General features: G+C 45.7%; 11 non-coding genes across 11 annotated transcripts; 7 read left to right on the top strand and 4 right to left on the bottom strand.

Annotated features, from left to right (window-relative positions):
• The first annotated feature begins 675 nt into the window (after nucleotides 1–675).
• trnat-ugu (transfer RNA threonine (anticodon UGU)) lies at nucleotides 676–749 on the top strand. The gene has a single exon. It is a non-coding gene; the product is annotated as a tRNA-Thr (tRNA).
• A 649-nt stretch (nucleotides 750–1,398) lies between these two features.
• trnat-agu (transfer RNA threonine (anticodon AGU)) lies at nucleotides 1,399–1,472 on the top strand. Its single transcript has one exon. It is a non-coding gene; the product is annotated as a tRNA-Thr (tRNA).
• A 120-nt stretch (nucleotides 1,473–1,592) lies between these two features.
• trnar-ucu (transfer RNA arginine (anticodon UCU)) lies at nucleotides 1,593–1,682 on the top strand. The gene is given in 2 exon segments: nucleotides 1,593–1,629; nucleotides 1,647–1,682. It is a non-coding gene; the product is annotated as a tRNA-Arg (tRNA).
• Nucleotides 1,683–2,365: 683 nt separating this feature from the next.
• On the top strand, nucleotides 2,366–2,439 carry trnat-ugu (transfer RNA threonine (anticodon UGU)). The gene has a single exon. It is a non-coding gene; the product is annotated as a tRNA-Thr (tRNA).
• A 478-nt stretch (nucleotides 2,440–2,917) lies between these two features.
• trnat-ugu (transfer RNA threonine (anticodon UGU)) lies at nucleotides 2,918–2,990 on the top strand. Its single transcript has one exon. It is a non-coding gene; the product is annotated as a tRNA-Thr (tRNA).
• Nucleotides 2,991–7,137: 4,147 nt separating this feature from the next.
• On the top strand, nucleotides 7,138–7,219 carry trnal-uaa (transfer RNA leucine (anticodon UAA)). Its single transcript has one exon. It is a non-coding gene; the product is annotated as a tRNA-Leu (tRNA).
• Nucleotides 7,220–7,909: 690 nt separating this feature from the next.
• trnal-uag (transfer RNA leucine (anticodon UAG)) lies at nucleotides 7,910–7,991 on the top strand. The gene has a single exon. It is a non-coding gene; the product is annotated as a tRNA-Leu (tRNA).
• Nucleotides 7,992–12,884: 4,893 nt separating this feature from the next.
• trnaf-gaa (transfer RNA phenylalanine (anticodon GAA)) lies at nucleotides 12,885–12,957 on the bottom strand. The gene has a single exon. It is a non-coding gene; the product is annotated as a tRNA-Phe (tRNA).
• A 2,876-nt stretch (nucleotides 12,958–15,833) lies between these two features.
• On the bottom strand, nucleotides 15,834–15,905 carry trnae-uuc (transfer RNA glutamic acid (anticodon UUC)). Its single transcript has one exon. It is a non-coding gene; the product is annotated as a tRNA-Glu (tRNA).
• Nucleotides 15,906–17,626: 1,721 nt separating this feature from the next.
• trnaf-gaa (transfer RNA phenylalanine (anticodon GAA)) lies at nucleotides 17,627–17,699 on the bottom strand. Its single transcript has one exon. It is a non-coding gene; the product is annotated as a tRNA-Phe (tRNA).
• A 1,796-nt stretch (nucleotides 17,700–19,495) lies between these two features.
• On the bottom strand, nucleotides 19,496–19,567 carry trnap-ugg (transfer RNA proline (anticodon UGG)). The gene has a single exon. It is a non-coding gene; the product is annotated as a tRNA-Pro (tRNA).
• Between the last annotated feature and the right edge of the window lie 471 nt (nucleotides 19,568–20,038).

Genomic DNA, 20,038 nt, shown 5'->3' with positions numbered 1-20,038 from the left:
GCGTAGGCGCCATGGCTTAGCTGGCAAAGCACCTGTCTCGTAAACAGGAGATCCTGGGTTCAAAAAGATGGGGCTTCAACCTGTCGACTGCCTTCTGCATCAACTTGATACTTTGTCATCATGTTTTGGCCCCTTTCGTTTTTTCAGTTACACGTGCTGTGATCATTCCGGGCGTAGGTGCCGTGGCTTGGCTGGCAAAGCATCTGTCTCGTAAACAGGAGATCATGGTTTCAAATCCCAGCGGAGCCTAGTGCCTTGGCGCTTCTTCTTGCACATCTTTTCGTATTTGAAAGAAGGGTTTTGTTATTTTAAATGTTCCAGAAACACCCAAGAAGTGAACTTGCTCATCACATCCTGCTTACCTGCACAGTATTGCAGCACTGAAATGATGGTGGATGTCAAGCAGTCCACAGAAAAATCGGACTTGTGTGGCAAGTTTCATTTAAAAAACATTTTGTCAAGTTCACAAACTGTAATTGTTGTATCAAAAATGAAGACCGTGACGGTTTTGAAATAAACTGATCTATTCATGACTGACTCTGCCCCAGTGTGGACCTCGGTTCCCATACCCCTGTCAAAGGAGACCTCTTCCATTATTCCCATCTCTCCTTAATTGTTTGTATTCGCCTTTGTAACTGGTCAGTCACAGTCATCACAAAACCGCTTTTTGGAGTTGGCGCCGTGGCTTAGCTGGTCAAAGCGCCTGTCTTGTAAACAGGAGATCCTGGGTTCAGATCCCAGCGGTGCCTGGGAAGTTTGTGTGATTCCTTTGTGATCTTTAGACTAGGGAAACCTAGCCATTGCCCCTCGACATGTAGTTTTACTCATTACCCCGTTTAAACTGCAACGTTTGGAAATATTTAAGAGATGATGGATGGGCATTAATCCTCGCAAAAGCTGGATGCGTGTGCAACGTGACGTAGGAATAATGTGTGGCGTGCAGGGGTAAAAGATATTCTCTAAACAAATGGATAGCACATTGGACTTCTAGATTGAGTAATGTGGGCATTCAAAGGTTGTGGGTTCGAGTCCCATCAGAGTCGTGGTTGATTTAATTTGCAGAAAACTCCCCAAAATCGTGACTAGGGAAGGATATGTTGCTACATGAAGAGGGTACACACATTCATTAACTCTTAAACAATCCCATTGCATGTTTTCCTCCATTTTACTGTGAGTTTTTGCCCCTTTGTTACTTTTCAGTCACATGATCTGGAGACATTGGGCGTAGGCGCCGTGGCTTAGCTGACAAAGCACCTGTCTCGTAAACAGGAGATCCTGGGTTCAAAAAGATGGGGCTTCAACCTGTCGACTGCCTTCTGCATCAACTTGATACTTTGTCATCATGTTTTGGCCCCTTTCATTTTTTCAGTTACACGTGCTGTGATCAATCCGGGTGATGGCGCCGTGGCTTAGCTGGTCAAAGTGCCTGTCTAGTAAACAGGAGATCCTGGGTTCAAATGCCAGCGGTGCCTAGTGTGTGTGCTCTTTGTTTACTACTCCCTTGTCTTTGTAGACAGATTTATTCCGTTCTCCTGGGAATAGTTTTGTCATGCGCCTGATGCCTGATGAACAAGGACAAGAACAGCATTCAAGGCTCTGTGGCGCAATGGATAGCGCATTGGACTTCTAGATTGAGTAATGTGGGCATTCAAAGGTTGTGGGTTCGAGTCCCATCAGAGTTGTGGTATATTTAGTTTGCAGAAAACTCCCCAAAATCGTGACTACGGAAGGATATGTTGCTACATGAAGAGGGTACACACATTCAATAAATCTTAAACAATCCCTTTGCATGTTTTCCTCCATTTTACTGTGAGTTTTTGCCCCTTTGTTACTTTTCAGTCACATGATCTGCAGGCATTGGGCGTAGGCGCCGTGGCTTAGCTGACAAAGCACCTGTCTCGTAAACAGGAGATTCAGGGTTCAAATCCCAGCGGAGCCTAGTGCCTTGGCGCTTCTTGTTGCACATCTTTCCGTATTTGAAAGAAGGGTTTTGTTATTTTAAATGTTCCAGAAACACCCAAGAAGTGAACTTGCTCATCACATCCTGCTTACCTGCACAGTATTGCAGCACTGAAGTGATGGTGGATGTCTAGCAGTCCACAGAAAAATCGGACTTGTGTGGCAAGTTTCAGTTAAAAAACATTTTGTCAAGTTCACAAACTGTAATTGTTGTATCAAAAATGAAGACTGTGACGGTTTTGAAATAAACTGATCTATTCATGACTGACTCTGCCCCAGTGTGGACCTCGGTTCCCATACCCCTGTCAAAGGAGACCTCTTCCATGATTCCCATCTCTCCTTAATTGTTTGTATTCCCCTTTGTAACTGGTCAGTCACAGTCATCACAAAACCGCTTTTTGGAGTTGGCGCCGTGGCTTAGCTGGTCAAAGCGCCTGTCTTGTAAACAGGAGATCCTGGGTTCAAATCCCAGCGGTGCCTGCGAAGTTTGTGTGATTCCTTTGTGATCTTTAGACTAGGGAAACCTAGCCATTGCCCCTCGACATGTAGTTTTACTCATTACCCCGTTTAAACTGCAAAGTTTGGAAATATTTAAGAGATGATGGATGGGCATTAATCCTCGCAAAAGCTGGATGCGTGTGCAACGTGACGTAGCAATAATGTGTGGCGTGCAGGGGTAAAAGATATTCTCTAAACAAATGGATAGCACATTGGACTTCTAGATTGAGTAATGTGGGCATTCAAAGGTTGTGGGTTCGAGTCCCATCAGAGTCGTGGTTGATTTAATTTGCAGAAAACTCCCCAAAATCGTGACTAGGGAAGGATATGTTGCTACATGAAGAGGGTACACACATTCATTAACTCTTAAACAATCCCATTGCATGTTTTCCTCCATTTTACTGTGAGTTTTTGCCCCTTTGTTACTTTTCAGTCACATGATCTGCAGGCATTGGGCGTAGGCGCCGTGGCTTAGCTGACAAAGCGCCTGTTTTGTAAACAGGAGATCCTGGGTTCAAATCCCAGCGGTGCCTGGGAAGTTTGTGTGATTCTTTTGTGATCTTTAGACTAGGGAAACCTAGCCATTGCCCCTCGACATGTAGTTTTACTCATTACCCCGTTTAAACTGCAAAGTTTTGAAATCTTTTAGAGATGATGGATTGACATTAATCCTCACAAAAGCTGGATGTGTGTTCAACGTGTCGTGGGAAGAATGTGTGGCGTGTAGGGGTAAGAGATATTCCGATGAGAGGTCTCACCAAGATTTGAACTCAAATCGCTGTATTCAGAGTCCAGAGTGCTAACCATTACACCATAAACCCGATGGTAAGTTGTTTTCGACCTGCCAGATCCCCAAGAATAGGCCGCTCATTCTTGTGAAGGCAAGAGCTCCTCCGTAACGAGACCAAGGCATTGAACAGAGGCACGCTTGCAGTGCTACTTGCAGTGTTACTTGCATTTCCAATACACCAGTGTGGACGTGTGCTGTGGTTCATCACCACGCTAGCACCACGGTTCCTTCGTGCGACTTAGTCCTCCCTATGCTACCTGTCAAGAAAAAGGTCTTCGTGTTGATTCCTGCTCATATGTTCAGTCACAAAAAGCCTTCAGGGCCCGTTGTCTCTCCTCGTAATGATACCTGGACGCACATGACAAGAATCTCCCATATGGTGTGCGCATTGCTTTTACCCGGAGCAACATGATGAAGGACATTTCATGTTCAAAGACAATCAAGTTGTAATTTAACATTCCACACATTTTCTAGCAGTGTTACTTGCATTTAAAAAAAAACCAGTGTGGACGTCTGCTGTTATACGTCTCCTTGCCCTTTTCTTGTAGTTTCTTGAAAAGGGTTATCCTCAGTTATTGTTGGGCAATTGTCAAAAGAAGTCCTTAGCCCTGGGCATGAAAAATCTCCCTCCCCAAATTGTCTTTTTTAAGTATGTGTGTGTGAAATCACATTAACGTTTTGGATTGGATGGATTGGATTGGATTCAATTTATTGTCATTACACATATAACAAGTACAGTGTAACGAAATGGATTTAAGAAGAAGAATACAGCAAACATGAGGGAAGTGGAGAGAAAAACAGATACACATAATACACCATAGACAAGACTTGCAACAGGGTAAGATAATCCAGCTTCGGCAAGCAGCCATCCGGTCCTGCAGCCATTACGGCGCTTAACACAGACCCGCTTGCCAAGCTGGCGGGTCAATGCGACGGAGGTTTGGAATTGGTCAGAGTCTGTGTTTGTGTGTGTGTCTGTGTGAGCGATAAGGTCCAAAAGTCTGTGTGTGTGTGTATGATGGGGGAGGGAACCCAAGAGCGTCTCGCCACATTGCCCTTCAGGGTTGTTTCTCCAGTATCAGCCTCAGCCAAGGCCAATCCTGGTTCAAGGGGGGCCGAAAAGATAAGATTGCAGTTGTTTCGTCTTGAGGCGAGTAAACCGCATTCCAATTCCACGGCTACTCTCTTTGTCCATTCTGGTCTCTAACATCATCAATTTTCCTTTCCATAGCCGTGAGCTTTTTCAAGATGTAATCCATATTGCGATTAATAGTCTCAGTCTCAATGCTGACCGCTCTTCCCACGGCCTCCGTCAAAACGGGAAGCTTTGTGAGGCTTTGGACAGCTGTTCCCGTTTTAAGAATTTTTCGATAACCCAGGGCAAAGCATAATCCAATCAGCATAATACCTGTTATCATGGTTCCGAAAAGGTAGATATCTTCAATGTCCTCCACGGAAAGAGCCGCCAGACACACGATCCGCCATCTCTCCCACGCGTCCATCGTGTAGCCAGCTGCGAACGTTCCGTCAGGGCATTCAGGTTCACCCGAACCTTTGTTTCTCGTCGAGAAAATGGTGTCAATTGCGCTAAGTGACCAGTTGATCAGATCCAAAATTTCCAAGTTTCGAGAGCAGTGCAGAGAGAGTCTCTCAATAGATGAGACAAGACAAGACAGGAGACAAAGCAGGGAAGATATGGGCAAGGACGGGGAGAGTGAAAATGCGACCGCCTCCGATGAGAGCCAAACGAGAAGTTTCAGAAATGGGCAATTTGTTATGTTTATTTTCCGCTTTCCCTTGGGTGTTTTGACCTTGGCGCATTGTGTACTGTTGGCCTGTTGTCAGTGTGTAAGCAGAAAATGCTACTTTAACTTGAGGTTTACTGAAACCTAGTTGTTAACCTACCATTGTCTTACATTATCATTACAAAGACCCTCCATCTTCTATGTGGTTCCTCTTTCCACAAGGACAACACTTTTCCTGCACGTAAACATAGATGAAATTCACTTGTGTTTGCCTGACAGCTTAAACGTGTTAGGACAAAGAACGATTAAAGTAGGGTATGATTCTCGCACCCAAAGCGAGAATCATACCCCTAGACCAACGAGCCGAGCGTTGTGCAGCGATTGTGATTTCCAGGCGCTTTGGAAAAGTATTTTCCCCCCGTGTGCCCCCGTTTCATTGAGCCAACGCAATGCGCGTCTTTTTCAGATAACGCGCGGGAATTAGCTCAAATTGTAGAGCGCTCGCTTGGCATTCGAGACGTAGTGGTAAAGACGCCCGCATTCTCCTTATTAGAGGCTTTTGGAGCTTTGGCTTTTGGAGCTTCTGGATTCAGAGTCCAGAGTGCTAACCATTACACCATGAAATCCAATGTGAAGCTGTTTTCGACATGCCAGATCCCAAAAAAAAGAGCGCACGGTCTTGTGAATACAAGAGCTCCACTATAACTAGAGCAAAGCATTGGACAGAGGCACGTTTTCTGACACCCGGGATCAAAGCAAGGATCTTTAGTCTAACGCTCTCTCAACTGAGCTATTTCAACCATATTTACAGACTTTTTGACTTGCGAATGGTAGTCTGCGAACGACCCCTGGCGCCGCTTTTGGAGCTTCCTTCGTGCGACTTAGCACTGCCTATGCTACCTGTCGAAACTCACCTCTGCAGAAAAAGGTCTTTTTGTTGATTCCTGTTCATATATTCAGTAACAAAAAGCCTTCAGTGCCCCTTGCTATGGCACCTGGACACACATGACAAGAATCTCCCATATGGTGTGCGCATTGCTTTTACCCAGAGCAACGTGATGCAGGACATTTCACGATCAGAGACAATCAAGTTGTCACTTAAGATTCCACAAGTTTTTTCTGCTGTGTTACTTGCATTTTCAATAAACCAGTGTGGATATGTGAGGTGGTTCGTTTCCTTGCCCTTTTCTTGTAGTTTCTTGAAAAGGGGTTATCCTCCATAATTGTTGGGCAATTGTCAAAATAAGGCTAAGCATGAAAAATCTCTCTCCCCAAATCTTCTCTTTATAGTAAGTGTGTGTGTGCAATCACATTAACGTTTCAGAAATGTGCAATTTGTTATATTTATTTTCCGCTTTGCCTTGGTTGTATTGACCTTTGGCTCATTGTGTACCGTTGGCCTGTTGTCAGTGTGAAAGCAGCAAGTGCTACTTTAACTTGAGGTTTACTGAAACCTAGTTGTTAACCTACCATTGTCTTACATTATCATTACAAAGACCCTCCACCTTCTATGTGGTTCCTCGTTCCACAAGTACAACACTTTTCCTGCACGTAAACAGAAGAAATTCACTTGTGTTTGCCTGACAGCTTAAACGTTTTCGGACAAAGGTCAAAGAGTGGGGCGGTAACAATCCCTGGCATGCCCCAACCCGAGAGCCTACACTTAGAACACGTCGCTGCAACTCAAGAGCCCGGATAGCTCAGTCGGTAGAGCATCAGACTTTTAATCTGAGGGTCCATGTGTTTCCACTTTGTTAGTCTCCTTTACCTTGTGAGCTCTTATGGGCCCTCCCTCTGTTGATAAAAATTAAATAAACAGTTTGCTCGTGCGTTGTAGGTCTGCACATTGGCTTTGAGCAGGGTTTTCATCGAGCACATGCGTAAGGAATTCCGTGAGACCTCAGCAAAAGCTGCCAATCTTCTCCCTGCAGATCTAGTCACTCAGTCCTGGTAGCGAAACTTTGCCGGAGGCATGTTGGCTGGCCGTGATCGTATAGTGGTTAGTACTCTGCGTTGTGGTCGCAGCAACCCCTGTTCGAATCCGGGTCACGGCAGGGCACCACGTCTTATTGAAGTCCTGCCTCTCCCTTTTTGACATCGTCCTCTTTGCAGCACGACCGAAACCCAGAGGGCCTAGAACCTGTTGTAGTCGTGGCCGAGTGGTTAAGGTGATGGACTTAAAGTCCACTGGGGTCTCCCCGCGCAGGTTCAAATCCTGCCGACTACGTCTGCTTGAGAGAGAGAAGAAGATCAAGCCTTTATAGACTACCACGTTTTTCTTTAGGAGCGACTCTGCAACAGATGGCACGTGTTGTTGATATAACACAAATTGACCGGTACAGGAGTGCTCGATGGGTTGTCGATGCAACTAGGTTTATAACAATGCAGTAAAACAATGTGTAAATACTTTATAGCCTTTTATGTGATTTTACAAATGTTTAAGAGCGAATCTGCAACAGATGGCACGTGTTGTTGATATAATACAAATTGACCGGTACAGGAGTGCTCGATGGGTTGTCGATGCAACTAGGTATACAACAATGTAGTAAACATTTAATGTAAAACAATGTTTACATACTTTATAGCCTTTTATGTGATTTTAAAAATGTTTTCTTTGCAGGGACCTTAAGGAAAGCACGGCCAGATAAAAGACCAAAGATGAGCTGTCAGGGCAGTGTTTGAAACACGTCTGACTTTCAGCTCCCAGAGCCCGTTACCCGGTTCAAGTGTACTTGATGAACTGCAATCAACAGATGGCATCGCCTCCAGATATAGGACTGAACACCCCTGCATCAGAAAGGTGCACTGAACCCTAAGCCGACAGAACCCTGTAAGCTCTTGACTGTCTGCGAAATGTCACAGCGGGCCTACTGTAAAACACAACGGTGGAAACCGGCGGCACAACGTGCGTTTTTGAGGTAGCGTGGCTGAGCGGTCTAAGGCGCTGGATTTAGGCTCCAGTCTCTTTGGAGGCGTGGGTTCAAATCCCACTACTGCCAGTGGGTCTTTGCTACCCTTGGATTGTTGTGAGTCTAGTTTTCGTCTTACCTCCAGAGCCACTTTAGCTGGTTAGGGTGTGTTTGATGAGGGATAAACCTGCACTCACCTGTTGTACTCAACAAGCCTTAGGCCATCAGATGTATTGGGTAACTTAAATGACGCGAAATGGACGGCACCAAATGGACTCTGCGCGCAAGCGCCCCCAGATTTTTCCCAGGTCGCGCGCCGGTCCCGAAACGAAGGGGAAGTTGCCCGAACGCGATCCGCAGTGTCTCGGCGCGCCCACGCCGCCCGGGGACCCCGCGAAAAATGCCCGAAAAGCGCCCCACGGAAATAAGGTTAGGGGCAATACGAGGCGAAGCAACCAGAGGGCGACTGCACGTACGCCTGTAACCTATTTCTCGCGCGTCGATTAGGTGGCGAGTAGGCAGTGAGAATGAAGCCTAAACGTCCCCTTGCAGCCTAGGGCCCGGCTCCGCACCCGGCGTACACGAATCACCTACGCATCCCCCTTGCCACCTATTTTGGGCAGGGCATCCCAATGGACACGCCTCCGTCCACAAAACGCCTATGTATCCCCCTTGCAGCCTAAATGCATCGGAGGCCCACCCGACGCCCCGGACGCCCCCCAAAGCCCCAAAGAACCCGAGACGTGGCGTTCTCGTTGCCGGCCGCCGACTCCCGTTCCGTATCGGTGCCTACTAGGCCATATTCGAGCCGATAGGCCCCTAGTGGCGGTGCGACGCACGCCCAAACACCCAAGAGCCCTTCGCTTTGAATTTCGAGTCATAAAAGCGAAATGTGTATCCAAACCTAGTTTTCTCACACCTGCGATTTATTCGAAAGCGGCCCCGACTGGTGCACAGGGCGAGAACCCAGTCCAGTGGTCTTGTGTACTTCGGCAATGAGTTATACAGCCTAAACCAGCAGCAGAGTGCCTTAGAGACATGGTCCTTCGTGATGATGTACTTTAAAGCTCATCTTTGTGCTCCAGAAGCATAAAAACGGTGGGTCCATTATTTACCTATGGAGACCCTGTCAAATAAGTTATGTTAGGCATGTACATTCCTAACTTATTTAATGGGACCTCGTAGTTAAATAATGGACAATGCCTTTATGTGTTTTTACCTGTTAATTACAGCATTATAACACCTTTATTAAGCTTAATATCGGTTTGTCCATTATTTACCTATGGAGACCCTGTCAAATAAGTTATCTGTGGCATGTACATTACTAACTTATTTAATGGGGACCTCCTAGGTAAATAATGGACAATGCCTATATGTGTTATTACATGTTAATTTCAGCGTTATAACATGTTTATTATGCTTAAAACAGTGTGTCCACATTTACCTTTGGGAGCCATGCCAAAAGTGTTATGATTGACCCAATCATAACTTATCCAATGGGGCCCTAATAGGTAAATAATGGACAAAGCGTACATTCATAACATAAAAATGGTGTGTACATGAGACACCTACGGGGGAATCGTCAAATAAGTTACGACTGGGACTTCCCGTGACTCATCAAAACACCGGAAGTAACAGGCATAACTTATTTGACAGTGGCCTCGTAAGCTGTCATTGGACAATACTTTAAATGGCTTATTTTAAGATTTTTAACAAATTTCATATGACAAACCCACAGATATGCATTCTGGAAGCAACCCATCAAGATATATTACACATTTCAGGCTGTTAAAAAGCTTATTTTGCATACAAGTGGACTTTTGAAATAATTATTTTTCTGCCCAACTTTTTATTCTTATTTATGCTTTATTTTTGTGCAAATCATTTGGGGCTTCGAATGCTAGTCCTTCACATCATTAAGTAACACATATTCAAAGGCCATACCCCTCGCAGTAGGGCAAGTTCTCGAAATAAAATCACAAAAAATATTCCCAAAAAATTAACGTCTCACATTGTCCCCAAAACGGGCAATATAGCACATAACGTGGCCGTACGCACTCGGTACGCTAGGAAACGAATGAGGGGGCTGTGACTAGACATAGAATTTGAATTGGGGTCATTTGAACCTCCAGGGTCAGTTCTTTGGTCATCGTACGATAGCCACCTATGAGCACACCAGAATAGGTTACGCGTGTCAGAGTCTCCCGTACGGCCCGCGCAGGCCCCAGGAGCCCGAAACCTAAAATAAAGTTGCGTCACGTGGCCCTCGACAACATACTGAGAGGGCTAGGTCGGGACGCAGAGTTAAATATCTTTCCTTATTTTTCATGCATGCCATTTCCTCTCGTTGATCTCTATGGGCTGTGTGCCTGAAAAAGGTTCATTTTAAGACTTTTAACAACTTTCGTGTGACAATCTCACAGATATGCATTCTAGAAGCACCCCATAAAGATATATTACACAATTCAGGCTGTTAAAATGCTTATTTTGCATACAAGTGGACTTTTGATAGAATTATGTCTCTGCCCAGCTTTTTATTCATATTTATGCTTTAATTTTATGCAAAAGCTTTGGGGCTTCGAATACTAGTCCTTCACATCAGTAAGCAACACATTTTCAAAGCCCATAGCCCTCACAGTAGGGAAAGAGATCGAAAAAAAATCACATAAGATATTCCCCAAAAATTAACGTCTCACATGGAACCCAAAACGGGCAATATAGCAAATAACGTGGCCGTACGCACTCCGTATGCTAGGAAACGAACGAAGGGGCCGTGACTAGATATAGAATTTGAATTGGGGTCATTTGAACCTCCGGGGTCAGTTCTGGGGTCATCGTACGATAGCCACCTATGAGGACACCAGAATAGGTTGTGCATGTCAGAGGCTCCCGTACGGCCCGCGCATGCCCCAGGAGCCCAACACTTAGCAGAAAGTTGCGTCTAGTAGCCCTTGACAACATACCTAAAGGGCTAGTTGGTGACGTGCTATTAAATATTTTTTCTTCCTTTTCATACATCTCTCTTCCTCCCATTGTTCTCTATGGATAAGGGGTTAGGCTAAGGGATTGTCAAATAATCCAGGAAGAAATGGGTCTCGGGAAGTGTCTAGAGACAAGGAACTCGAGATCCAGATAGGGGAGCCCCTGGCGGTCAAACTTTTGGCATATCCAGGCCCTGTGACCTTTTGACCCCTGTATTCTTGAGCGTACATTAGTAGACTATTTGTAGGCTGTCGGTGTCTTTTCTGGCAAACCGAGCGGTCAAATAGGTCGGAGGGCCGCGGAACTCCAAGACCCGACCCGGGGGCCTGTGACGGTCCACATACGTGATAATTAGGCCAATCGGACCATTCTGCGGCAGTGTCCATCATGAGCCTATGAAAATGAATGGGATAGGTTACGAGTGTCAGCGGCCCCCGTAGGGCCCAAGGGGTCTCTAGAGGCCCCCAAAATTATATTCTTGTAGTCTGTAGGCCCCTGTTTCACATACCAAAAGAGGGGCTTTCTAGAGCCAAAGCAAACATTTTTCAGTGTGATTCACATAAATCTCTCAATCAGGCCTCTTTGACTGAAAGACACAAAGAGGCTCTTTCATTGGCAAAATGAACCAGAGTGAGGTTGAATCATTTTTCAGAAAAATGGCACCTAGAAGTGACCTAGAATGACCACACTTGCTGTCAAGGTTCTTGGGACCCCCATCGTATACCTTGACGAACATCGAGGCCCTGTGACCTTTTGACCCCTGTATTCTTGAGCGTACATTAGTAGCCTATTTGTAGGCTGTCGGTGTCTTTTCTGGCAAACCGAGCGGTCAAATAGGTCGGAGGGGCGCGAAACTCCAAGACCCGACCCGGGGGCCTTTGACGGGCCACATACGTGAAAATTAGGCCAATCGGACCATTCTGCGGCAGTGTCCATCATGAGGTCTATGAAAATGAATGGGATAGGTTGCGCGTGTCAGAGGCTACCGTACGGCCCACGCAGGCCCCAGGAGCCTGAAACCTAACAGAAAGTTGCGCCACGTGGCTCTCGACGACATACCCAGGGAGCTAGGTCGAGACGCGAAGTAAAATATTTTTCATTATTTTTCGTACATCTCGATAGCTCGCTTGGACCTCTGAGTGCCCGCGCACGCCTGGCGCGGGCGGCGTGCATATTCAACGACTTTTTGTCAGATACCCCACGAGGGCGCGTTTCGGCACTTTCGTGGTGTAGCGCCATCAATAGGCAGCAAGGGGCGTCAAACTGCCAACTCTAGGTGCGCAACGGACGAGAGGAAGACTGTGGTAGAGTTAGGTGGTTAGGGGACGCGAAAGGCACCTTTTGGACGTAATGATGAAGATTAGGCAGTTAGGGGGATGTTTAGGCGTTTTGCGGCCAAGCGCCATCAATAGGCAGCAAGGGGCGTCAAAATACCAACTCTAGGTGCGCAATGGATGGTGAGGAAGACTGCTGTAGAGTTAGGCTGTTAGGGGACGCGAAAGGCACCTTTTGGACACAGTGATGAAGATTAGGCAGTTAGGGGGATATTTAGGTGTTTCGCGGCAAAATGGTACATTTCGCAGTACTTTACCTCCCCTTGTGGTGTCCACACGATGCCTTTGACGGAAAATGGACCCTAAACTACGATAAGGGAAAAAGTGCCACTCGCCATCGCAAAGTGCGCGAATTGGGCGTCCAAATGAGGCATACGATCCCTTCGCACCCCTAGTCGTCCAATGGCAATCAATATGAATGGGGTTTTGTCCACCGTTTACCCAACTTCCCTTACTTGCCCCCCTCGAAAAAGTGTAGGCTTCCAATGAGAGGTCTCACTGATATTTGAACTCGGATAACTTCAGAGTCCAGAGTGCTATCCATTACACCATGAAACCCAATGTGAAGCTGTTTTCGACATGCCAGATTCCGAAGAAAAGAGCACACGGTCTTGTGAATGCAAGAACTCCACTATAACTAGAGCAAAGCATTGGACAGAGGGACGCATGCCGAAAACCGGGATCGAACCAGGGACTTTTAGATCTTCAGTCTAACGCTCTCCCAACTGAGCTATTTCGGCCACGTTTGCAGACTTCTTGACTTGCGAATCGTAGTCCGTGGACGACCCCTGGCGCTGAAGCCCTGAATTATGGAAAGAATGCCAGAGAAAAGCCTTTGGCCCGTACGGGGATTGAACACACGACCTTGGCGTTATTAGCACCACGCTCTAGCAAACTGAGCTACCCGGCCATGGGTCTCCTTCTTTCATGATCTGGATTGCCATAGTGCCATGTGCAGCGATTGTGATTTCAAGGCGCTTTGTGTAAGCATTTTCCCCGTGTGCACAGTTTCATTGAGCCAAAAGCTATTTCAGATAATGCGCGGGAATTTGCTCAAATGGCAGAGCGCTCGCTTGGCATTCGAGAGGTAGAGGGAATGACGGCCTTATTCTCCATATTAGAGGCTTTTGGAGCTTCCTTCGTGTGACTTAGCCCTCCCTATGCTACCTATTGAGGCTCACCGCTGCAGAGAAAGGTCTCCGTGTTGATTCCTGTTCGTATATTCAGTCACAAAAAGCCTTCAGTGCCCCTTGTCTCACCTCGCTATGGCAGTGGTAAGCCCCTGAATCGGTTCCGCCCAAAAACTGCCGGTGGACTGCTAGGTCACTGTTTGTGGGGAAAGACTTTCCATTTCTCTGCAGTAAACTAAAGAAAAGCCCACAGTGCACTTATTTTACAGGGACAATCCCCCTGGAGCAATGTGGAGTAAAGTGTCTTGCTCAAGGACACACTGCTAGTGGATGCTGGGATCGAACAAGCAACCTTAGAATTACTAGTTCAGTGGTTTAACAAACTAGACCACCATCTCACACCGGTGGCTTCGGTGGCTTCTACTGCCATGCCTCCTCCAAAATGATTCCCCGACGGGGAGTTAAGCTTTTTCTTTGCCGCTGTCCAATTGCTTGGATGAGCTGGGTTTAAACATTCTAAAGAACAGCTGAAGAATTGCCTGGTATGGCTCTTTTAGAACAAATTGCAGTGCGTTTGTCCCTTTTTAAAGGGGCCGGGCAACAGGCATAGTGCTGGGATCTTCATGAGAAAAGTGAAAAAACTTCCTCACCCTTCTTTTCCGAAGGGGGTTTTCTGAAAATGAGCATGACGCTCATTTAGTTTTGACACGCTTTTGCACTTTAATTCTGAGTTAAACAGACCGATGTGCCCAAGCCACCGGTTGGCGTGTTCGGCTGTTAAGTGAAAGGTTGGTGGTTCAAGCCCACCAAGGGACGAAAGCTGTGTGGCGAGCAGCTACAATTTTCTGACCCCAAAATGTTGAGGCCCGCCAGAGAAGCTTACTCAATAGAGTCTTACTCTACTTACTTGCATAGTAGTAATACATATTATAAAATGTTCCCATGTTTTTTTAAAACCATAGGCAATCACCAAACTACTTTATATCAAAACCTTAGTTTGAAAAAAAACATGATTTGATGGCAACATGACATGATGGTTTTACCACAATAAATCCCAAGTTAACTGTCTTATGGGTTTAGCCATTTTTTAAATGTTTACAATTTCAAAGAAGCTTTACAGAAAATGCATGTACCAATGTTACAATCAATCAGAAGATTGTCAGCCCACTTTGTACTGGTAAAATATCTATAATATTTGTAAATTAACAATATGTGAATGATGCAAAACATTATCTAGCAGAGTTCTGTGGACAAATAGATGGGGATATATCAATATGAGTAACTCTGAAAAGAGTAAACATTGTCTGTTCACATATATTGCCAATATTGTAACAATACAAAGTGGGTTGAAAAATCTGCAAATTTATGCAGTGATTACAATACATCACATTTGGTAGTTTTGTATGTCCATGTTTATTTGCCATCATCTGAAGTCCTCATGAGTGTTGGTGTCATCGTAAGTCTACACAGGTTATCCTGGATCCAAACTAGAGCTACTATAATCTCTAGTTACTTTAGGATGTGCATCGCTTGGAGGGAGAAACAGGAAAGCAGAAGGAGAAGGATTAGCATAACTGCTGTTGGTATTATTTCAAGCAAATGATGACCATGTGCATTTTTTATTTCATTACTGGAGAACAAGGTTACAAGATGTGTTATGTGAATGCTTGACTAAAAATGAATAATGACTAATGATGCTGAACATTCAGCCTAACATCACAGTAATACATAACACTTAGCTCTATATTCAGATAAAAAAACATCTGAAAAGTTTTTCGCGGCAGGGCCCCATTTACTTGCAGGTAACTGTTCATGTACCTTCGGACAGACTGCCTCTATTAAGGATACACATCTTGCTGGCACACCCCAAGCTCCCATGGAAAAACATTCACGAGCATGTGCTCCCTGGTGGTCTAGTGGATAGGATTCGGCGATCTCACCACCGCGGCCTGGGTTATATTCCCGGTCAGGGAATGCGGTTTTGGACGCCCTCTTGCTATTTTTTCATGGAACCTTGAAAACACTGGGCTATGAGGGTCTCCAAGGCTTAAAATGATGCTTCCTTCGAGATGGATGCGAACCAGCGACCTAAGGATAACCAGTGAGATGCCTACAGTCCTCCGCTCTATCAACTGAGCTTTTCGACGGCTACCAAGGTAAAAACGTCAAGACACTGTAAAGACATCTCGTAAAAAATTCCCAGCTGTACCTTCTGTACTTTTCAGTTGTCGGCACCCAGAACGCAGCACTTTGTGTCCAGCACTTGTTGCCTGAGACTCAGGAAGCACAATATAATACAAGGTAACTACTGTTTGCTCACTTGAATTTGGATTGTGCAAAGGAGTTAAAATGTAGAAGGTGCCAAGAAAGGCTGATAAACGAGATAAGTGGGTATTTGTTTGACCTCCTACACAGCTGACTCGACAGAGCCACACTGTGAAACAGCAGCTTTTTCATTTGAAAATAACCAATTGAGAAAATGGAAATTCCCATACCTGGAGTTGAACCTGGGCCACCTGGGTGAAAACCAGAAATCCTAACCGCTAGACCATATAGGACGCCGTAGCTGTTGTCTTCCGCCTTGGAGGTGACGTGCACTTCAACTGTTTCCCACCACAGAGGAAGCAAAATTACAATCACACATTTGAAGTGCAACGCAGAAGATTGTCTACCTATCTGAGCAGGTGCTGACAATAATCTCGCAACAAGCAGGGTGAAACCAAGAGACCTAAGGATGACCACTGAGATGCCTACAGTCCTCCTCTCTACCAACTGAGCTATCGAAGGCCCGGGTACTTGTTATCGTCTGAGCTATTTTTGGGCCTTGTCAGCAGAAGCCCTCGTGGCACGAAAAATGAGCGGAGGGGCAACGAGCCAGCCAGGAGTCGAACCTAGAATCTTCTGATCCGTAGTCAGACGCGTTATACATTGTGCCACTGGCCCTCCCTGATGGCATACAGGAAGAATGCAAATCGACAGCGGTCAAAGGGGCTGAGACAACTCATGCTCGCTGGAACAAACCCGTGCCTGATAATCAAGACCTTCAGAGGTTTACTAGCAACTTCAAAGCAGATGTGGATTGGAACCCTTACACTGTCTGACATGAATTAGCGCAAGGCCGTTTCCATGTAAAGCCGAGCCTGGAGTGTGCAGAGCAATGTCAGAAGTGGGATTCTAACCCACCAATCCAGAGGAGACTGCGACCTGAACGCAGCGCCTTAGACCGCTCGGCCATCCTTACTGTGGAGGCGTCCGCCGGTACACCTACGACTTTCCGAATGACCCGTGATTGCGGCCGTTCAATGGCACACAGGCCATTTAGAAATAACGTCCTGCCAGGAGCGCAATTCCCAGATAGAGGGGACCTGTCCTCCTCACTTTTGACACTTCACTCTTCGATTTGATGCTTATTTATAAACCATGAGGTCTGTTTCTAATTTTTGCAAGAATTATATATATATTAATCCAATTGCATTAATGATCAGCCTGTTAAGAGCATTTCCTAATGAACCCTGTTTTAATTGGGAAGATTATTTAGAATCTGTTCTAGTATAATTGGCATGGAATGGCGTCATTTGAGTAGCTTTGTCAGTAATTTGCTCGCGATGAATCCACTTCAATTGTTACACTTTGTTTGTATGTTCAGTAGATTTTACTTCAAAATAAGAATTTTGACCAAAATAAGAATATTGACCGTTGTAATCGAACAGCCCTGATTTACGGTAATGGCTATGTGTATGGCTTCATTATCCCAAGGAGTTTCCGTCCCTTTACCTGTTTCATAAAAAAAGTTAACCTTACAGTCATTAAAACTAAGTCCTGCTCCTTATACGATGCACTAATTGTGCTTTCACACCTCATATGAAATTGATGAATCAGATTTAATAAAAAGTTGTGAATTTTTGTGGTTGTTGTTACTTTTATTTTCATAAAACATTGCATACTGAAATGTCAGGCTATTCTGTTACTGAAATGAAAATGATCAGACCAGAGTTGCGCCACAGCCAAACAGTTTAGCGCACAGCGATTTCCTATGTTTTCTCAGATTGTATCACATCATGGTCACAAGCAAGAAAATCCATTCTTAGAACTCCCCGCAGCCTGTTTATATGTGCAGTTCCCTTCCAACACAAACGTTTGGCCGAAACCAAATGGATAGCTTCCCCGTTATATCAACAAAAGGCTTAGTCTTTTCACTTTTGACTGTTGCTGTTAAATGGTCCGTGCCGTGGCAAGAGCTCCACTATAACTAGAGCAAAGCATTGGATAGAGGGACGCATGCCGAAACCCGGGATCGAACCAGGGACCTTTAGATCTTCAGTCTAACGCTCTCCCAACTGAGCTATTTCGGTCACGTTTGCAGATTTCTTGACTTGCGAATCGTAGTCCGCGGACGACCCCTGGCGCTGAAGCCCTGAATTATTAAAAGAATGCCAGAGAAAAGCCTTTGGCCCGTACGGGGATCGAACCAACGACCTTGGCGTTTTTAGAACCACGCTCTAGCCAACTGAGCTAACCGGCCATGGGTCTCCTTCTTTCATGATCTGGATTGACATAGTGCCACCTTGAGTGTCCTCACAATACGAGGAACGCTTAAAGCAGGGCTCGTCCGGGATTTGAACGTGGGACCTCTCGCACCCAAAGCGAGAATCATGACCCTAGACCAATAATTAATAATTGTGATTTCAAGGCGCTTTGGAAAAGCATTTTCGCCGTGTGCCCCGTTTCATTGAGCCAAAGCAATGCGCGTCTTTTTCAGATAATGCGCGGGAATTTGCTCAATTGATAAAGCGCACGCTTGGCATTCGAGAGGTAGAGGGAATGACGGCCTTATTCTCCATATTAGAGGCTTTTGGAGCTTCCTTGAGTGCGACTTAGCCCTCCCTATGCTAACTGTCGAGGCTCACCGCCGCATAAAAAGGTCTTCGTGCTGATTCCTGTTCATATATTCATTCACAAAAAGCCTTCAGTGCCCCTTGTCTCTCCTCGCTATGGAACCTGGACACACATGACAAGAATCTCCCATATGGTGTGCGCATTGCTTTTACCCAGAGCAACGTGATGCAGGACATTTCACGTTCAGAGACAATCAAGTTGTCACTTAAGATTCCACAAGTTTTTTTTGCTGTGTAACTTGCATTTTCAATAAACCAGTGTGGATATCTGAGGTGGATCGTTTCCTTGCCCTTTTCTTGTAGTTTCTTGAAAAGGGTTATCCTCCTGTATTGTTGGGCAATTGTCAAAATAAGGCTAAGCAAGAAAAATCTCTCTCCCCAAATCTTCTCTTTATAGTACGTGTGTGTGTGCAATCACATTAACGTTTCAGAAATAGGCAATTTGTTATATTTATTTTCCGCTTTGCCTTGGTTGTATTGACCTTTGGCTCATTGTGTACCGTTGGCCTGTTGTCAGTGTGAAAGCAGCAAATGCTACTTTAACTTGAGGTTTACTGAAACCTAGTTGTTAAGCTACCATTGTCTTACGTTATCACTACAAAGACCCTCCACCTTCTATGTGGTTCCTCGTTCACATGTACAACACTTTTCCTGCACGTAAATAGATGAAATTCACTTGTGTTTGCCTGACAGCTTAAACGTTTTAGTACAAAGGTCAAAGAGCGGGGCTGTAACAATCCCTGGCATGACCCCCTCGAAAAGGTGTAGACTTTCAATGAGAGGTCTCACCGAGATTTGAACCCGGATCGCTGGATTTAGAGTCCAGAGTGCTAACCATTACACCATGAAACCCAATGTGAGGCTGTTTTGGACATGCCAGATTCCGAAGAAAACAGCACACGGTCTTGTGAATGCAAGAGCTCCACTATTACTAGAGCAAAGCATTGGACAGAGGGACGCATGCCGAAACCCGGGATCGAACTAGGGACCTTTAGATCTTCAGTCTAACGCTCTGCAGATTTCTTGACTTGCGAATCGTAGTCCGCGGACGACCCCTGGCGCTGAAGCCCTGTATTATGGAAAGAATGCCAGAGAAATGCCTTTGGCCCGTACGGGGATCGAAGCTGCCTTGGCGTTATTAGCACCACGCTCTAGCCAACTGAGCTAACCGGCCATGCGTCTCCTGCTTTCATGATCTGGATGGCAATAGTGCCACCTTGAGTGTCCTTACAATACGAGGAACGCTTAAAGCAGGACTCGTCCGGGATTTGAACCCGGGACCTCGCGCACCCAAAGCGAGAATCATGCCGCTAGACCAACGAGCCGAGCGGTGTGCGGCGATTGTGATTTCAAGGCACTTTGGAAAAGCATTTTCGCCGTGTGCCCCGTTTCATTGAGCCAAATCAATGCTTGTCTTTTTCAGATAACGCGCAGGAATTTGCTCAAATGATAAAGCCCTCGCTTGGCATTCGAGAGGTAGAGGGAATGACGGCCTTATTCTCCATATTAGAGGCTTTTGGAGCTTCCTTCGTGCGACTTAGCCCTCCCTATGCTACCTGTCGAGGCTCATTGCCGCAGAAAAAGGTCTTCGTGTTGATTCCTGTTCATATATTCAGTCACAAAAAGCCTTCAGTGCCCCTTATCTCTCCTCGCTATGGAACCTGGACACACATGACAAGAATCTCCCATATGGTGTGCGCATTGCTTTTACCCAGAGCAACGTGATGCAGGACATTTCAAGATCAGAGACAATCAAGTTGTCACTTAAGATTCCACAAGTTTTTTTTGCTGTGTAA

The sequence above is a fragment of the Triplophysa dalaica genome, chromosome 5, assembly GCF_015846415.1.
Source record: "Triplophysa dalaica isolate WHDGS20190420 chromosome 5, ASM1584641v1, whole genome shotgun sequence".
NCBI lineage: Eukaryota > Metazoa > Chordata > Actinopteri > Cypriniformes > Nemacheilidae > Triplophysa > Triplophysa dalaica.
Note: the sequence above shows the minus strand (reverse complement) of the source record. Positions and strands in the feature narration are given on the sequence as shown.